Below are 18,307 nucleotides of genomic sequence, written 5' to 3' on the forward strand. Positions count from 1 at the left end.
TTTTTATCTTGACAGATGTTTAAAGCTACTATTTTCTCATGAGAGAATTTTGGGGTTAGAGGATATATTAGTGGTTCTCAAATGTCTTGTTTTGTTTCTTATAAAGAGTTTTGGAAAACTATGGCCTCGTTTGAAATGGAAATTAAAATTTGTACCTAAAAAATGAATTATTGCAAAAGATGCAATTCTCATGTCTTAAACATTTATACTTTAAAATAAGAAATTACAGTATATAGATGTCAAATTATAATGTACACCTGAAAATTATATAATTGTATTAACCAATGTTACCCCCAATAAACTGAAAAAAAATTATCACCAAAATATTTGTATGAAGTGTTTATTGTCTCAATAGTAATCTCTCTCAAACTCTCTCTCTCTCAATATATATATAATATATATATTATATATATGTGTGTGTATGTGTGTGTGTGTGTGTGTGTGTGTGTATGGATAAAGAAGATACGAGGTTATATATATATCTATCATGGGCATTTACATTACTTTTATGTCTTGACTACTGCTGCAGGGATCATGATAGTACAGATATTTCTAAGATTCTATTTTCAAATCCTTTCGATATATACCCAGAAGTGAGATTTATTGTTTGATCATATTGTAGTCCTATTACTATTGTTTTTTTAAGAACCTCCATATTGTTTTCCAAGTGGCTGTTCCAATTTATAGAGCCATCAACTATGTACGAGTGTTCCCTTTACTCCACATCCTCACAAATGTTATCTTTGTGTTTTTCTAATAGCCATACTGACAAGTGTGAGGTGATATATCATTATGGCTTTGATCTGCATTTCCTTGAAGATTAGTTTCATAAATGAGCTGGCTGTTCATCATCTTTAAAGAATTGTCTATTTAATTAATTTGTCCAATTTTAATGGAAAAAAATTTCTATTGAGTTATATGTGTTCCCTAATATACTTTGGACCTTAATTCTTTTGATATATGGTTTACAAATATTTTCTTTTGTTCCATAGTTAGCCTTTTCATTCTGTCGATGGTTTCCTTGCTGTGCAAAAGCTTTTAACTTTTTGTAGTGCTACTTGTTTATTTCGTTTTTGTTGCTTGTGCTTTTGGTGTCATATCAAAATCATTTCCAATACCAATATCACAAAGCTTTCCTTGTGTTTTCTTATAGTTTTACAGTTTCAGGCTTAATGTTTGAGCAATTAGTCCATTTCGAATAGATTTTTGTATATCGTGTAAAATAAGGGTTGAATTTCATTCTTTTGTTTGCAGATATTCAGTTTTCTCAACACCATTTATTGAAGATTAGTCTTTCCCAACCGTGTGTTCTCGGCCACCTTGTTGAAGATCAGTAGGCGATAAATGCATAGATTTATTTCTGGGCTCTCCAGTTCCTTCCATCGGTCTACATGTCTTTTTTATGCCAATACCATACTGTTTTTATTACTGTCATTTTTAAATGATGAAGAAACCAGGTTCCCTTTTGAGAGAGTCACGGAATCACATTAAGAGTTCTGGGCTGTGTCCTACTCACCATGATTGTAAAAAAGACAAAACAAAACTTGCTTTTCTGTAAATACAGAACTTTTATTTCTTAACTAAACACAAACAGATACAGACTGGGATTTACCAGAACTTGAGTATAATTTCAGTTGTACCTGTGTTAAATGCGTGAGTATAACCTGCTACCTAACTTCATTGTACCAATTTCCACAACTGACAAAATCCTTTTTCCGCTTCTCATAGTCTACAGGTAAAGACTGCATAGGCCCTGAAAGAACATGTGAATTTCTATTCTGAGTACTAGATGGACCGGGTTTGTGGCAGCAATGCACACTACTTCTGACACTCCTGAGTCACCTCCACATTTCTCGGTCCCCTTGAAATGAGCCAAAGACACATGACCAGTTTTTTTCAATGACCTAAGGGTAGAAATTGAGGGAGGTCACTGCCCTGTGTAGCTTGGGGGCACCAGAAAGTCTCCTGCATATAGTGGGGCAGCAATCAAAAGGGAATAATTTTTTTTGCACTTAGCCTCTGGGATATTAGAGTGATTTATACCCACAGCACGTGGCTTGCTCATCCTCCCTGAATATCTTCACAAACAAGTTTTCATCTTCATCATCTAGTCTATCACCAGGATATTGGAAAACTCTGTTCTCCAGTTGCCGTCATTCAACACATTTTTGCCATCCTCAGTGTCACTGCTGTAAGCTATAGAAAGTAAAATAATCTCTATCTCTCAAAAGCATCTGGTCCTCAGTGTTGCTGAAAAGTGCTATATATCAGATGATCAGGATTCCACTGGCATGACCCTCAGAAACCTACTAATTGTTTTCAAGCCACCATTTCATGTTTATTACTCTTCGCACATCAGATATCGACAATCTCAATTACACTAACATTAGAGAAAGATTGAGTGAGAGATAGATAAAGAGAGGGAGAGGGGAGAGAGAGAGAGAGAGAGAAAAAAGGAGAAAGAGAAAGAGAATGAGGAGGAGAAGGAGGAAGAGGAGGAGAAAGGGGAGGGGGAGGAGAAGGAGGAGGAGAAGAAGAAGGAGAAGAAGGAGAAGGAGAAGAAGGAGAAGAAGGAGAAGAGCAACAGGAAGAAATAGTTGAAGGGGATGTCCACAGTATGACTTTGGTCTCTGACTTGGAAATCGGAAGGGCTTTAATGGAAAGCAGGACAAAACATATTTGTATGGAGAAAAAAAAATAAAGGATTAATCTGAACTCATAGTTTGTATCTTATTTATTTACAAAAGTAATCAACTTTGCTGACAATTCAACAAAAAAAATGTGTAGAGGATGGTAGCAATCATTTAATGCTATTGAATTAAATTAAGTAGCATTGACTTACCTGGTCATTAAATGAATTGAAGAATGTAAGTGTTAAACCGTCTAATTCTGGTGCTTTAATTTGGGAGAGACACATGAATTTCTATCATCCTATGGATGTTGTTCTGTTTACACTTTCCATAACTGCTGGGGAGAGAGTCAATTTTGGTAATGCATATTTTTACTAGAAAACCTCTTTATCACCTACTCTTCCAAATTCATTGACATTGAATTGTAATGTAAATTATTGTCATCATGTTGTCATCATGTTTTTCCTTTTAATCACATTGCTTTAAAAATTCTTCTCAGGTACTTTGGTTTACTTTCTCAACTCATAACTTAAGTGATGGAAGAGCACAGTGGTCTAAAGATTAATTAAGAGCTCACTTTTGGGAAGAATAACTTCTCAGAAGAGCAGGAAATCAATAAAATATATGAGCTTTGCTTCCAGTCTCTTAGGTATCAGACCTCAGTGCTTCCTGCTTCCTCCACCTGAGTCCCTCTCTGCCTCCAGGATTTAGAGAAGATAAAGTTTTTCCCAACCACTGCGACAGTTTTTTTGGCAAATAAAACTACAAACTTGTTTGTTTGTCTGTCTGTTTGTTTGTCTGTTTTTGATAATTAACAACTGGGAAAGAAGTTTTTCACAAATATTCTCAGTTTCCTAAGCCTGTTCTCTCACTGCAGCTACAGGTGAAAAGATAATTGCACTTCTGAGGAGTGAGATCGCAGAATCACAATCCCATTTCTAGTGGCCTGGCTGCCTCCCTCCATCACAGGTTCTGGCTGTCATGACCATCACAGCAAAGCCACCATCCTGGCAACAGAAAGGAGTCAGGTGACAATTTCCCATTTTAATCTGAGAGAGTGTGCCAGGAAGGAGGGGTGTCAGGGATCTGGATAAGTGATCACATCTAAAAAAAGGATTCTTTGGGTTTTGATGCTGGTCTGGTGCCAAAGACACAAAGGAAGGTGGGATGATTCTGAGGCATAAGCTAGGCTAAGTGAAAAGAGGTGGGGTGCTAGGCCTACTCCAATCCCCAATGGCTCTGAAGGTGATGTTGTGTAATCTGCAATGATCTTGATTCTGGTGTTGAATCCAAGTGATAATGAGACCCGATTTTTCATGTACTTAAGAAATGTAGTTCTGAAATTAATCTGCTATTTGGAGTAATTTACAGGAATCATAGACTACATCTTCAGCATTACTGCAGGTGTGCCTACGATACCTTCTACTTGTAATAAAGAATAGAATCCTGGTTTGGCCTTTGTGTCTACAACAGAAGTTTGATTACTTTTCACTAAGATTCCTCCCAGATGTAAAATGCTATGATTCCAACCTGGATTAAAATTAGAACTGGAATTTGCTTGCCTTATAGGATCACTTGATCTCCATATCTACTAGTGTAGTCTGTTGTGTAAAAAAAAATGTTTATTTGTTAACTTTAAAATTGGGTTGAAAAATATGTAATAGGCAATACACAAGGAAATTCAATAAAAAAAGAAAATATAAATCTGATTCTCGTAAGTTGTTTTATATATAATATTTATATAACATATATACATAAAGTTTTTGCTTTCTATAAAATAAAATTTGTGAAGGCAGTATCATAGCTTTGAATATTGATATTGTGTTCTACATTATAGGCTATGATTACATAGTGATTACATAGAATGTCAGATTGACATTCTGCTTTTGACACTAAATGATACTGTCTTTCATAGATGAATATAATTTTTAAGTTCGTTACCCTGTATTACATAATTTGCATATTCCCATTTCTTATGATCCTTTTTGATATTTTGGGGCTTATCTTTCAGGTCAGGGAGTATTACCATTATGGACTGCAAAGTGTTTTCTCGGAGGTGAAAATGACAGCAAATGGTTCCTAGGGTATATGCTACTGCAAAAAAGTCAATATATATGATTTAGCAATCTACTGGAAAATTGTTTTAAGTAGTACATACTTAAGATGTTTTTAATTGCTTAAGTTTGGACTAAAGAAATACAAGGTCATTGTAAAAATCTTAGAGGAAAACAAAAGGATTTATAAGTAAGAACATTTAAATTACTCATAATTGTACTACCTAAAAAAAAAAAAATTGGATCAGAAATCATTTCATTCTTTGCAGATGGTAATTGCAGGATTAGGAATTTTCCCCTAATTGGATGTATGCAGTGCTTAATGGAGACAACTATTGTTTTCTACTGAAAATATTTGTAGTCTGTTAAAATCGAGGAGACTGTTTTCTCTGTTAAAGAAAGGGGATCCGGAGTACCAGTTAAGATGGTAGAGTAGGTAAATGCTGTTCTGGCCTCCTCTCCTGACCACATCAAAATTGCAACTAAACTACAGAACCACCATCAGTGAGAATTGCCTGATATCTAGCTAAACAGAAGTCCTATAACTAAGGACATACAGAAGAAGCCACTTTGAGACTGGTAGGAGGGAGAGAGACATGAAAAGGGCCAGTCTGACACCCATGTGTGACAGGTTAGAATGGGAAGGGATATCTCAGCTCTGGAGCAAGGGGTTCCAGCCCCACACCAGGCTCCTCAGTCCAGGGCCCAGAACTGCATGTGGCAGTTGAGAATCAGGAGGGGTGCCTTGGCTGCAGAGCCCCATCCTCCCCAGAAGAGTGAGGGGTCCCGGCCCCTCACTGGGATCCCCAGCCCTGGGTTCCAGTGCTGGGAAGTCAAATCCCCACAATCTCTGGCTATGAAAAAACAATCACAATTGTGGCTGAGTGAGACAGAGGCCTGCAGGAGTTGCACGCTTTTCTCTTAAAGGGCCCACACCAGACTTATTCACTGATGGACTCACTGGCTCTGAGCTCCAGAGTTTGGACAGCTGCTTAAAGAGTGCCAGGGATATATGGGGAGACACTGAGGTGTCGAGCTTCAGGGCGAGGGCTGGAGGGGTGGATTTTTCCCGGACAGAAGTACTGGCAGTATCCATCGTTCCCTTGTTGAGCCCTTTCTCTCTCTCAGCATGCAGACACAGTTGGCCACCATATCTGAATCTCCATCAACCTGGATAATACAGGTCTCTCAGCCCAGGTGATTCCCTGAGAGTCTACCTCTCCCAACTTGTGGGCCCAACCAAGCTGTCTCCAGTGCTCTATTTCATACAAATGGTCTGTCTTGGCTCATGCTGCAGACTTTCCTAAAATCTCTGAAAGGCTCACAAAACCCAAAGAAGCAACATCTGGTGTCGGCATGCCCATACCTCTTGCTGAGCAGCCCCAAGCCTGGCACTAGCAGCATCAGGCCTTGGTTGCTGGCTTGGCCCCTCAAGGCACATATAAGCCCAGAAAGGGTGGCAGCCATCACAGATTGCTTGGTGACTCTGACCAGTGTCTCCAGAAGTGTACAGGCTGTAGCTGAACTTGGTCTGCAACTCAGCCCCTCCCAGGAGGCCCTTGGGCCCGCACACCTGGTGGCCTGCTTTGACTAGCACCGGAGCTGGAGTACCACCCATGGCTGAATATGGGAAGGACACACCTAAAGGGAAACTGGGCATACACAAGAGCCCTGCTAAAGTGATCCCTGCTCTGTAGGGTCAGCCCTTCACTGTCCAGTACTCACAACCAATCAGCTCAAGGGTCAATCCCGTGCATTGACATGTAAACAGCGACCAAGGCTCAACTCGACAGGAGGGCACACATAACTCACACAAGGGACACACTTTGAGCGCCTCACTCAGGTGATCAGGAAAGACTGTTCCACTGGGCCCCACAGGACACCTACTACATAAAGCCACCTTCTAAATCCAGGAGACTTGGAGACCTAACTAATACATAGAAACAAACACAAAAAAGGCAGCCAAAATGGGGAGACAAAGAAACATGTTCCACATGAAAGAACAGAGCAAAGCTCCAGAAAAAGAACTCAACACAATGGAGATAAGCAACCCACCAGATGTAGAATTCAAAATACTGGTTATAAGGATGCTCAATGAATGTAGGGGAAGAATAAATGAACTCAGTGAGAACTTTAACAAAGAGACAGGAAACATAAAAATGGAGTTGGAAAACATGAAAAGGAACCAGTCAGAAATGAAGAATACAATAATTGAAGAGTACATTAGAGGGAATCAACAGTAGATTAGATGAAACAGAGGACTGAATCAGCAATTTTGAGGACAAAGTAGAAGACAACAGCTCATTGGAATAGCAACAAGAAAAAAGAATCCAAAAAATTAAAGATAGTTTAAGGGGATTCTGGGAAAACATTGAGCATAAAAACATTTGCATCATACAGGTACCAGAAAAATAAGAGAGAGAACAAGAGGTTGAGAACCTATTTGAAGAAATAATGACTGAAAATTTCCCTAACCTGGGGAAGGGAATAGACATACAAGTCCAGGAAATGCAGTGATTCCCAAAAAAGATGAACCTAAAGGGGACCACACCAAGATACATCACAATTAAAATGCCAAATGTTAAAGACAAAGAGAGAATCTTAAAAGCAGCAATAGAAAAGCAGTTAGTTACCTGTAAGGTAGCGTGAGACTGTCAGCTGATTTCTCAACAGACACTTTGCAGGCCAGAATAAAGTGGCAGGAAATATTCAAACTGCCATACGATCTAGCGAATCCATTTCTGGGTATTTATCCAAGGGAAAGCAAAACACTAACTCAAAAAGATATTTACATCCCTATGTTTATTGCAGCATTGTTTGCAAGAGCCAAGAAATGGAAGCAACCTAAATGACCATCAAAAGACGATTGGGTGAAGAAATAGTGGTACATGTATACAATCAAATATTACTCAGCCATGGAAAGGAATGAAATCTTACCATTTGCAAAGACGTGGATGGACCCAGAAGGTATTAAGCTAAGTGAAATAAGTCAGACAGAAAAAGACAAGTACTATATGATCTCACTTATATGTAAAATCTAAAGAACAAAATAAACAAAACAGAAATAGACTCATAGGTGCAGGGAACAAGTTGATGGTTGCCAGATCGGAGTGGGTTGTGGAGGGAGTGAAAAAGGTGAAGAAATAAAGACGCACTGATTGGTAGTTACAAAATTGTCATGGGAATGTAAACCATAGGCAATACAGCCAATAATATGTTAATAACTATACATAGTGCTGAGTGGTTACTAGACTAGTCAGAGGGATAATTTGATAAGTTATGTAAACGTATAATCATTATGCTGTACATCTGAAACTAATATAAAATAATACTGAATGCCAACTGTAATTAAAAAATCAAAAAGGGGGAAAAGTTGAAGGGGAATAAAAGGTTCAAATTTCCAGTATAAATTAGTAAGTCATGGGGATGTGGTATACAATACAAGGAATATAATCAGTAATATTGTAATAGTGTTGTATGATGTCAGATGGTTGCTGGACATATCATGGTGATCACTTTTAGGTATGTAAATGTTGAATAACTATGGTGTACACCTATAAAAAACATTACTTGAATTTCATTAGTGTCACATTTCTGTTAGCATTTAATCTGTAAATTAATTTTGGTTTTATAGTTGAAACAGAAAATTCACAGTGAGATTATATGTAATTTGTGTTTGTGAATATTTAAGTAAAGTTATAATGAAAATTATTTTTTTCTAAGTATATGCAAGAATTCCTTTTTTCTCTTTTAAAGGAGATGATTATAGAACTTAAATTTGAAAAACACTTGTAAACATCGTGCAGATTTACTTTTTTATTATAAAATTATTAATAACCAGTAGGGAATAAACTAAGGAAAAAACAGAGTAACTATGCAATCATAAGAATAGCTGCATCACCTTTTGGGGACTATAGTAACGATTAACTTATTGTATGACATAGTAGTCTCAAATGTAAGAGGTCATTCTTTAATTTTATCCTAGAAAATTACATTTTATAAATGATACATTTCCTGAAACATCAGGGCAGAGTGTTTAAGCCCCAAATTTTCTGAAGTTTACCAGGAGGACAAATTTTCTTTGTTTCTTCTTTTCACTTTCCCCTCCCCACCACCCATGTGCAACTAATCTTTTCTTTTTTCCCCTTAATTTTAATTGGTTTTCTTGGATTAAAGAGATGGATTTTGGAGGAAGGCAGGTGGAATCCAAATGATGCCAATTAATTATAACACAAATTTACATAATAATTGATAAACTTTGCCTTCATGTTTTACTTAATGTATCTGATATAAGAGTCTTAAAGTCCTTATTATATAGTAAAAGGACTATATAATAATAGTCCTTATTATATAGATATAGAGTGGCTGAATAGATAAGAAAACAAGACCCTTACACGTGCTGCCTACAAGAGACTCACTTCAGGTCAAAGGACACATGCAGAGTCAAAGTAAAGGGATAGAAAAAGATATTTTTATAAAAATGAGACAAACAGAAAAGCTGAGGTAACAATACTTATATCAGACAAAATAGACTTTAAAATTAAGGCTGTAACACGAGATAAAGACCCAGTAATCCCAGTTCTGGGAATTTATCCCCCCAAAACCCAAAACATTAATTTGAGGGGAGATGCGCACCTCTAGTTTTATTGCATCATTTTTTACAATAACCAAGACGTGGAGGCAAACTGGGTGTAAGTCAGTGAAAGAATGGATATACAATGAAAAATGAATGCTATAAAAATGAATGGAATCTTGGTATCTGCGACAACATAGGATAGACCTAGAGGGTATGGTGCCGAGTGGAATAAGTATGACAGAGAAAGACAGATGCCATATGATTTCACTTGCATGTGGAATCTAAAGAAGAAAATAAACAAAACAAATAAATCCATAGACACAGAGAACATTTTGATGCTTGCTAGATGGGAGGAAAGTTAGGGGGAAGGGTGCAAAAGAGGAAAGGATTATGAAGTACAAATTGGTAGTTACAAAATAGTCATGGGGACATAAAGTAGAGTTTAAGGAATATAGTTAATAATATTGTAATAACTATGTATGGTGTCAAATGGATACTAGATTTAATGGGGTGATCACTTCATAAGTTATATGACTATATAATTGTACATCTGAAATTAATATAATAATGTATGTCAATATACATCAGATTTGTATGGAAGCTCAAAAGACCCCAAATCTCCAAAGCCATCCTGTGAAAAAAGAACGAGCCTGCAGGTATCACTCTGCCTGACTTCAAATTATACTACAAAGCGAGAATAATCAAAATGGCATGGTATTGGAAGAAAAACAGACACACAGACCAGTGGAACAGAATTGAGAGTCCAGAAGTAAGCCCCCATTTATATGGGCAAATAATTTTTGATAAAGGAGCCAAAAATATACAATGGAGAAAGGAAAGCCTCTTCAATAAATGGTGCTGGAAAAACTGGAAAGCCACCTGCAAAAGAATGAAACTAGACTGTTGTCTATCACCACACACCAAAATGAACTCAAAATGGATTAAGGACCTGAATATAAGACCTGCAACAATAAATTGCATAGATGAAAACATAGGAACTAAACTCAAGGACCTTGGGCTTAAAGAGGATGTTACGAATTAGACCTTGAAGGCGAGGAAAGTAAAAGCAAAAACAAATAAATGAGACCATATCAAACTAAAAAGCTTCTGCACAGCAAAAGAAATCATCAAGGCAAGCAGCCATCTGAATGGGAAAATATATTTCCAAGCAAAGCCTCCGATAAGGGCCTAAAATCCAAAATATACGAAGGACTCATACAACTCAATAACAACAACAACAACAACAACAACAACAACAACAACAACGAACCCCAAACGATCCAATTAAAAAACGGGCAGAGGACCTGAACAGACAGTTCTCACAAGAAGACATACGAATGGCCAACAGACTTGTGAAAAAGGTGCTCAAGTCTATTAACTATTAGGGAAATGCAAATCAAAACCACAATGAGATGCCACCTCAAACCTGTTAGAATGGTTATCATCTACAGGACAAGTAATAACAAGTGTTGGAGATGTTGTGGCCAAAAAGGAACCCTCATACACTGCTGATGGGAATACAAATTGGTACAATTACTATGGAAGAGAGTATGGAGGTTCCTCAAAAAACTAAATATTGAATTACCATATGATCCAAAAATCTCTCTTCTGGATCCTGATTTTTCCATCTAATATACTCTTCACCTCAGATAATGTGTTCTTCATTTCAGACTGGTTCCCTTTTATAATTTCCATTTCCATGTTTATGTTTTTTATCTCTTTGTTAAAGTGCTCACTGAATTCATCTACGTTTCCCCTAAGTTCATTGAGCATCTTTCTAACCAGTGTTTTGAACTCTTCATCTGTTAGATTGCTCGACTCCATTATTCTTTGATCTCTGTTCTGTTCTCTCATATGGTTTCTGCTTCTTTGTCTTCCCATTTTGGCTACCTTTCTGTGTCTGTTTCTATGTACTAAGCAAAGCTCTTAAGTCTCCGGTCTTATTAGTATGGCTTTGTGTAGTTGGTGTCCAGTGGCACAGTACTGAGATGGGTTCAGCTGCAGACTAAATTTATCCCAAGCCTGTATCCCTCTGAGGACGCCTTGTGTTTTAAAAGTGCCCTTTTTTTCTCTAGGTGTTTCAGTCTGAGGCAGCAATCATTGTGTTACATTTCTGGCAAGACCTAAAAAGTTACTGAGAGTGACAAAAACCTCCTATGGCCTTTAATTGCAAGTGATAAGTATAAGTAAGCAACTAGCATTTTTAAATTGGTACACTTAGGCACTAATACGAAATAAAAACATGACTGCACATAATAGGATAGAAAACCTAAGACAGTAAAAAGAGTGGCTTATAAGAAAACCTGTGTTTTAGAATGGTAGCTTACAGTGACGTGTAAGGGGTGGTGCCTAAAGACAAAATGGCGACAGCTGCATGCTTGGAGACAAAGGAGATGGGGGCGGGGGAGGAGAAGGCCCACTGGCAGACCTTTTGTCCCCTCTGCACAAAGGAAAATATACGTGGAGCAGCCTTCGGCCCTCCTCTCCCCGGCCCAAAAGATGAATGAAGTATAGGTCCTGGGTCCCCACGCCTAGCAACCAGCAGCAACTGCAAAGGGCTTGTTTACACTCTTTGCTGGCGTGTGTGCTAGGAAAGGTAATGCCTGAGTGCCCTAACCTCAGGTGGGATAGGAGAAAAGATGAGAGGAGAGATAAGAGAGCCATCAGCCAAGATTGGCAAAGCTTGCTTGCTTATTGAGAAAAAGAATCCGAGTCATGCACCAAAAAAATTTTACCATTAGGGGCGATTTGAACTTTGGTGTCACCCCAATGGCGTGTGTGTGTGTGTGTGTGTGTTGAGGGGGAAATTGGTGGATAACTGCGCAGAAGTATAATTAACATTTTCCTTCGGTTCTTCTTCATCGATGCCGTGAAGAATCACAGGACAGCGAGATTTAGAAAAGATTTATTAAAAGTATGTTTTAGAAAGAAAAAGTAGTTCTAAGGAAGCATATGGTTTTAGTGATAACACCTCTAACAGAACATTGTAGCAACAGCAAGGACAACCACCCCCAGAAGTGGGAAGGTCTGCCTTATATTTGGGCCATGATGGGTTGTTCCAAAGGCATTCCTAGGTGATTGGCATGTGAGGTCAGTTTGATTGACACCTTGACTAGTGAGCATGTGCTGCTATCATTGGGGTGTTCTTTGGGCAGTGTCTAGGCTGGACCCCTGTTCCTTTATTCCCGAGTTGCTTATGTCTGACTAGCTACCTAAAATATACTGCTGGTGGGTGGGAAAATTGGTACTAACACTTCCCAAGCCTCTCTAGCACTATATCCTAAAGCTGAAGAGATGCAAACCTATGACCTAACAATTCCTCTACTTTCTGTATAGCCAATAGAAATGTGTGTATGTCTTCAAAAAGTTTTCTAGAATTTACATACCAGCATTGTCCCTAATAGTCACAATATGAATCCATCCACATGCTCATTAACAGTCCAGTGAACACCCCACTGGGCCCCTGACACTCCTAGATTCAATTATTCCCATGGCATTCAGGTTCCCAGTGGCTGTAGTTCCCACTCTAAGTAAGGTCTGACCTATGAAGAAAAACAGTCTAGGAGCTCTTGGAGGATGCCGAGGCTCCCCTCACAGATTTATTTCTCAAAGTATTAGTGAAAGGTGTGTCTCGTGGAGCCTTCCAGTGTGGGTCTTAAATGACAGATCCATACCAACATTCCATTCTCCCCTAAGCCTCTCGAGCTGTCCTTCTACATTAAATCAGAAGAAGTCAGGGATTTCCAGTTTGCGCAGGGTGGATCTTTTGATCCACATTTCAGCCAACCAGACAAACTATTGGCATCCTTTTTAACTCCGTGAGCTGTAACATTGGATGCAGAATCTCTCCTTAGTGAGACCATATCAGTGAGTTTATCCTAACCCAACTCTATGTTCCTTCTAATGTAGGGAGAATTAGCAAGAGAATTAAAATGGTAATCAAGCCACATTTGCAGACTGCAATGTGCTGATCAGCTCTGCAGCCAGGCCAGGAGGACACCTTCAGAACAAAGGAAGATTTCAGAATTGCTAACAACCCATTCTCCACACCTGTGGAAAGGGAAACAGAAACTATGGTCTGTGAGTGGCTGCCCAACACAAATAAAACATTCCCTATGGCTAAAACCGTGGGGGAACCTAAGGATTAAAGGTTGGGAATTGCCAGCAGGCCTTTCATGCTACATACTCTTCCCCTTCCCCCCCCTTCACTGTATGAGCATATCAAAGGAAATGCAAACTAAGGAATAATATATAAACTGAATTCCCTGAACAGTAAAGTCCCTCTTACTCTCTGCCTGAGAGGAGAGCACACTCTGTCTGTGGAGTATTATCCATTTTCTAATAAACTTCCCTTTTGACTCTAACTTGGTTGTCTGTGCTGAATTCTTTCTACACTCTCCACCAAAGAACCCTTGTCTACTCTCGGCACAGGGCTTGGTCTCCCCTACACTCCGGGAAATTTTCCCTGTCCTGCATCAACTTCACCCTTAACCCACACCCGTAATATCCATTTCCACACATATTCCCAGGATTTCTGCTTGTATAAGTTAGAAAATTTAAGTAGTTCTGGGGTATATTGCACCTTTCCATAGGGAAAGAAGTCACACTTTGTACCTCACCTTTGGGGTGATCTGCTGGCATTTGAGTCTAGTTGCAGTTCTAGAAGCCAAGAGGGTGGTGGAGGTAGGTCCCGACCATTGTCTTTCATGGCAGCTGCCCTGGGGAAGGTCATTAGATTCTGCTGGCAATGCAGGGCTAATCCCTTCAGATGAGGTTGAAAGGCCACTGTGGGTTGAGATGTTATGCTGCTTTGGGTAGGGAGGCCACTTCCACTGGAGGTAGGAAGTCAACATTTGCTGGGGGGGGGGGGGAGACCTCTTCCACTGATAGAGAAGACTCGCCCGAATATAGGGGCTCCCAGCTTCATTAGAGTTTTCTCACACATCCCCGTCCCAACTTAAAGGATCCCATTCTTGCCCAATCAATGTCCTGACTTTAACAGTAGGCACTCTGAGAGGGTGGGAGTGCAATTTGCAGTTATAATTCAGCTGCTGGCAGGAAGGGAGTCTGCATTTGATTTTCAGCACCTTCAGCTGAGTGGCCACAGGAGGTAAGGGTCTCCTTCAAGGTGCACACAGAAATCTTTAAGTCTCTTACACTGAGCTTGAGCTGCAAATTCATATCCCTGAGCTCAACCTTTTCCTTTACCTCTTTGTTCAGAAACATTAGGAGCAACCAGCCAATGTTATTATACTCATTAGTTTTCAAAAAATATGACAGTCTAACATAGTCACCCAGATACTTCTTATAACTGGTTGTTTAGGAGTGTCTAAGAGATATTTTGCATATTTCTATTGCCAGATCGTACCGTGATCTGTCAGTGCTGCTTCTAATACTGAAAATAAACTCATTATCATTTTAGAATCTAATCAGATTGGAAAGCTAATTGTCTTCTGAGCTAGAATTTCCTGCATGGGAATATGAGGCATGGGCTACATGTATCATGTTAGCTGAAATCCAGTGTTCTCCATTTACCATTAGTTACTACTTAGGAACACTTGCAGAATGTTTTTCTTTTACTTGCAGCTTTCCAAGGGTTGAATGTCTAACTTTTAAAGAGCACTTATAATGACAAATCACTACTTTGAAGGCAGTACACATAATAACATCATTCTTCACGAGTCTACGAGGCTTGTGAAGAATATGACGAGTATGACTAATTAAAAGATGAAGATAATGCACACGGACATAAATATTTGTCAATATCTGCTGCTTAGGGCAGAGTGGGGACTTGAAACTGGTTGGATAGGTTAACAATGATATTGCATTGAACTACGATGCTCTGCTAAAAAGCTGGTTAACTGTGTTCATCAAATAATCCAGATCTATATTTAGTTTTGATTTTATACTTTGTTGTTTGATTTTATATTAGTGGTCTTTTATAGTTTTAATTTGAACAAGTTTCCATTTATGTATGAAGATTTATTCTGTAGGCCAATATCGATTATGAGTAAAGCATTAGATATCTTTATGAATGTACATGCACTAATGGCAGTAGAATACTGCAAGAAGCTTGCCCTGTGCAAATTAATGTAATGAATATTAGAGTGGCCTGATATTAGGATGGCAACAGAAAGACTCATTTGCGTTTATGTCAGGAACACAGTATAATGGCACCTATCGCCGAAATTATTGAATAATCTCATGTGATGTCACAAACTTTGGGACATAAAACATTAATATATAACAAAGTTGAGTATGACAGAAATGTTATTATAAAAGTTATTGTTAATTTTACATGATATACTTATCTGTTTATTAATACCCACGTTAAGTGAACTAGTAGTAATGAACTAAGATTTGTGAATGATATTAATATACAAGACATACACAAAATGGCATCTGCAAGACATTTTCTTGTGCATTTTTAAATTGAAATACTAGGTTTTTGGATCGATATTAGAATATCTTTAAACACATGGAAACAACACAATCTGAAACTGACAGCTGCTGTCTTAACCTAATTATTATGTTAACTGTTCCTTGACTCTTTATTTCCTAACTTTAAAAGTGAAAATAGCCTTATCATAATCAACAGCCTATGGATGTTTCAGTGGAGTCACAATTACTGTCTCCATTAGTTGCTTAAACACCCTGAGTTAGAGAAAAACTTTCTATTCAAGCAATTACTATCAGATACACTTTCTGCGCAGGATCAGATGATTCCTGTACGTCATCCTAGTCTGTATTACAAGCACAGAGGTACTAGAGGTTCATCTCTCATAGTCCTGGAAATGTATTTTTGAAGCTGATTCCTATACAGTAGAATGAACAGCAGATTGATTTTACAACTACATCCTTAAGCATATTCGAAATCAGTTTTTGTCATCACTTGGATTAAACCACAGCAATCACTGTCATTAGTATTATACTAAATCACATTAGAAGCCATCAGGGAGTGGTGTAGGACCCTGTCTGTTTACTAGCTCAGCTCATGCATCAGAATTCTTCCTCCATCTTGCGTGGCCTTGGCACTGAATCAGATTGAAACACAGAAGATTGCTTTTTTCTGATATGATCACTTATCAAGACTGTCAATATGTCCTTTCTCTTACAGACTCTGCCTCTCGGACTGAAACAGAAAATATTCACCTGAGTCCTTCCCTCTACTAAAATGGTGGGCTCACTGTGACAGTCATTGTAGCCAGTATGTGAGGGAGGGAGGCAGCCAAATATGGGTTGTGATTTGTGACCTCACCTCCCTCTGATCCGCAATTATCATTTCACCTGTAGCAGCACTGGGAGCTGAGAATATTTCTGAAAAGTTTTCTCTCAGTTGTTAATTACTTAAAACAATTACAAGTGCCTGGTCAACTCGCCTTCCCTGCAGGAGACCACTGAGAGTTTGGGAGCAAGGTTCTTTTTCTCCCTTGATCCCTAGGGGTAAATAGTGTCTTGAATGGAGGACAGCAGGAAATGCTGAGGTCTGACACCTGAGCGACTGGCTATGAGTCTGTGTATCTCACTGGATTCTCTGCTTCCCTGAGCTTTTCTGCTCCAAAACTAGTACTTTTCTATTATCTTCAGATTGCTGAGCTGAACCATCGATTAAGAGATTAATAAAGAAATGGAATGAGAAAATACCTGGGAAGTATATTCAAAGACATACAAGTAAAAGGAAGAATATGAGGTAAATAACTCACTATAGAAACCAACTTGCACAAAGTTAATTCAGGCTCATTTGCATAACTCACTGCCAATTAATAGAGGAATTTTGTAGAAAAATATACTTTACCATTACTGACCTTTATTAATAATAAGCATGAGACAAAGTAAACAAAAGTATACATAGAAGAAAGAGAAGGCTCTAAGAGTTTCTCACAAATAAAAACACTCAGATCAGATGTCTCAACAAGCGGAGTCTACCATTCTTGTAAATATCAGTGAGCCAATGCTTGATGACTTAATTTAGGAGGAGCCAGTGGATACCAGAGTTCTCTACACTTTTTACTTAGTTACTGATTGATTGCTGAATTGTCAGCAATGAGCACCTGTTGCTTTGGTAATTAAGAAACATGAATTAGAAGTGAAACCGATCCTTTGGTTTTCCTTACAAACAAATCCACATTTGATGCAGGTTCAATGTGCAACTGCCAATTTTCAAGTCAGGGTTTAGAGCCATATGGTGGGCAACCCAAACTTTACACAAACACACACTCATTCACACACTTACATGCAGATGCAAACACGCACTCATGCATACTCATATCGACTCATATATTTATATATACAGTCACATACATAGTTTCAGTTGCATGTTTACAAACATTCCTACACAATACATACAAACACACTCATCATAATCATGACATATTCATACAAACTCACACAGTCACATTTACTTTCATAAAATTAACATACACAATCACTGCTGTGTGTCTCTCTTGACGTGTTCATATAGAGAATAGTTGTGTCTCCAGACCTCCAAATGCCAAGGGGGTCCTTTCCCATCATATGTAATCCTTCCAACCCTGCAAAAACCCACGTAGACAATATTCACAATACGCAACCTTGAAAATTACTTTGAGAATGTCCACCATTGATCAGAACATGTGGTAAGAAAGTTGGGGTGTTGGGGGGAGAGGTAGTGCGTGGGTGTGTGACAGAGCAGAGTGAGAGGGCACAAGGAAAGAAGATATATGGATAAGATCATAGTGAAGAAAGCCTGGGGAATGGGAAAATGGGAAGAGAGAGGCAGAGGGATAAGAGAAAAAAATGTTAAATACGGCAGGGGGGTTAAAGTGCATTGCCATATTTGAGGGTACAAGGGGGCAAAGTTTGCAGGGAAGTTAAAGTTCTGGCCATATTGAGTTCTGGGGAAAACAGGTTGTAGGTTTCATGGCAATGAAGGAGATAATGGTGATGGGGAGTTTGGGAGCAAAAATGTTGAAGGTCAGTGGTTAGTAAAACTCCCAGATGACTGAATGTCTATGAGGGGTTAAAAAGCTGGTGAGAGAGGAGGGAGGGGAGTATTGTGTGGTAGGCAG

Source organism: Rousettus aegyptiacus, unplaced genomic scaffold, assembly GCF_014176215.1.
Source record: "Rousettus aegyptiacus isolate mRouAeg1 unplaced genomic scaffold, mRouAeg1.p scaffold_m13_p_14, whole genome shotgun sequence".
Classification (NCBI taxonomy): domain Eukaryota; kingdom Metazoa; phylum Chordata; class Mammalia; order Chiroptera; family Pteropodidae; genus Rousettus; species Rousettus aegyptiacus.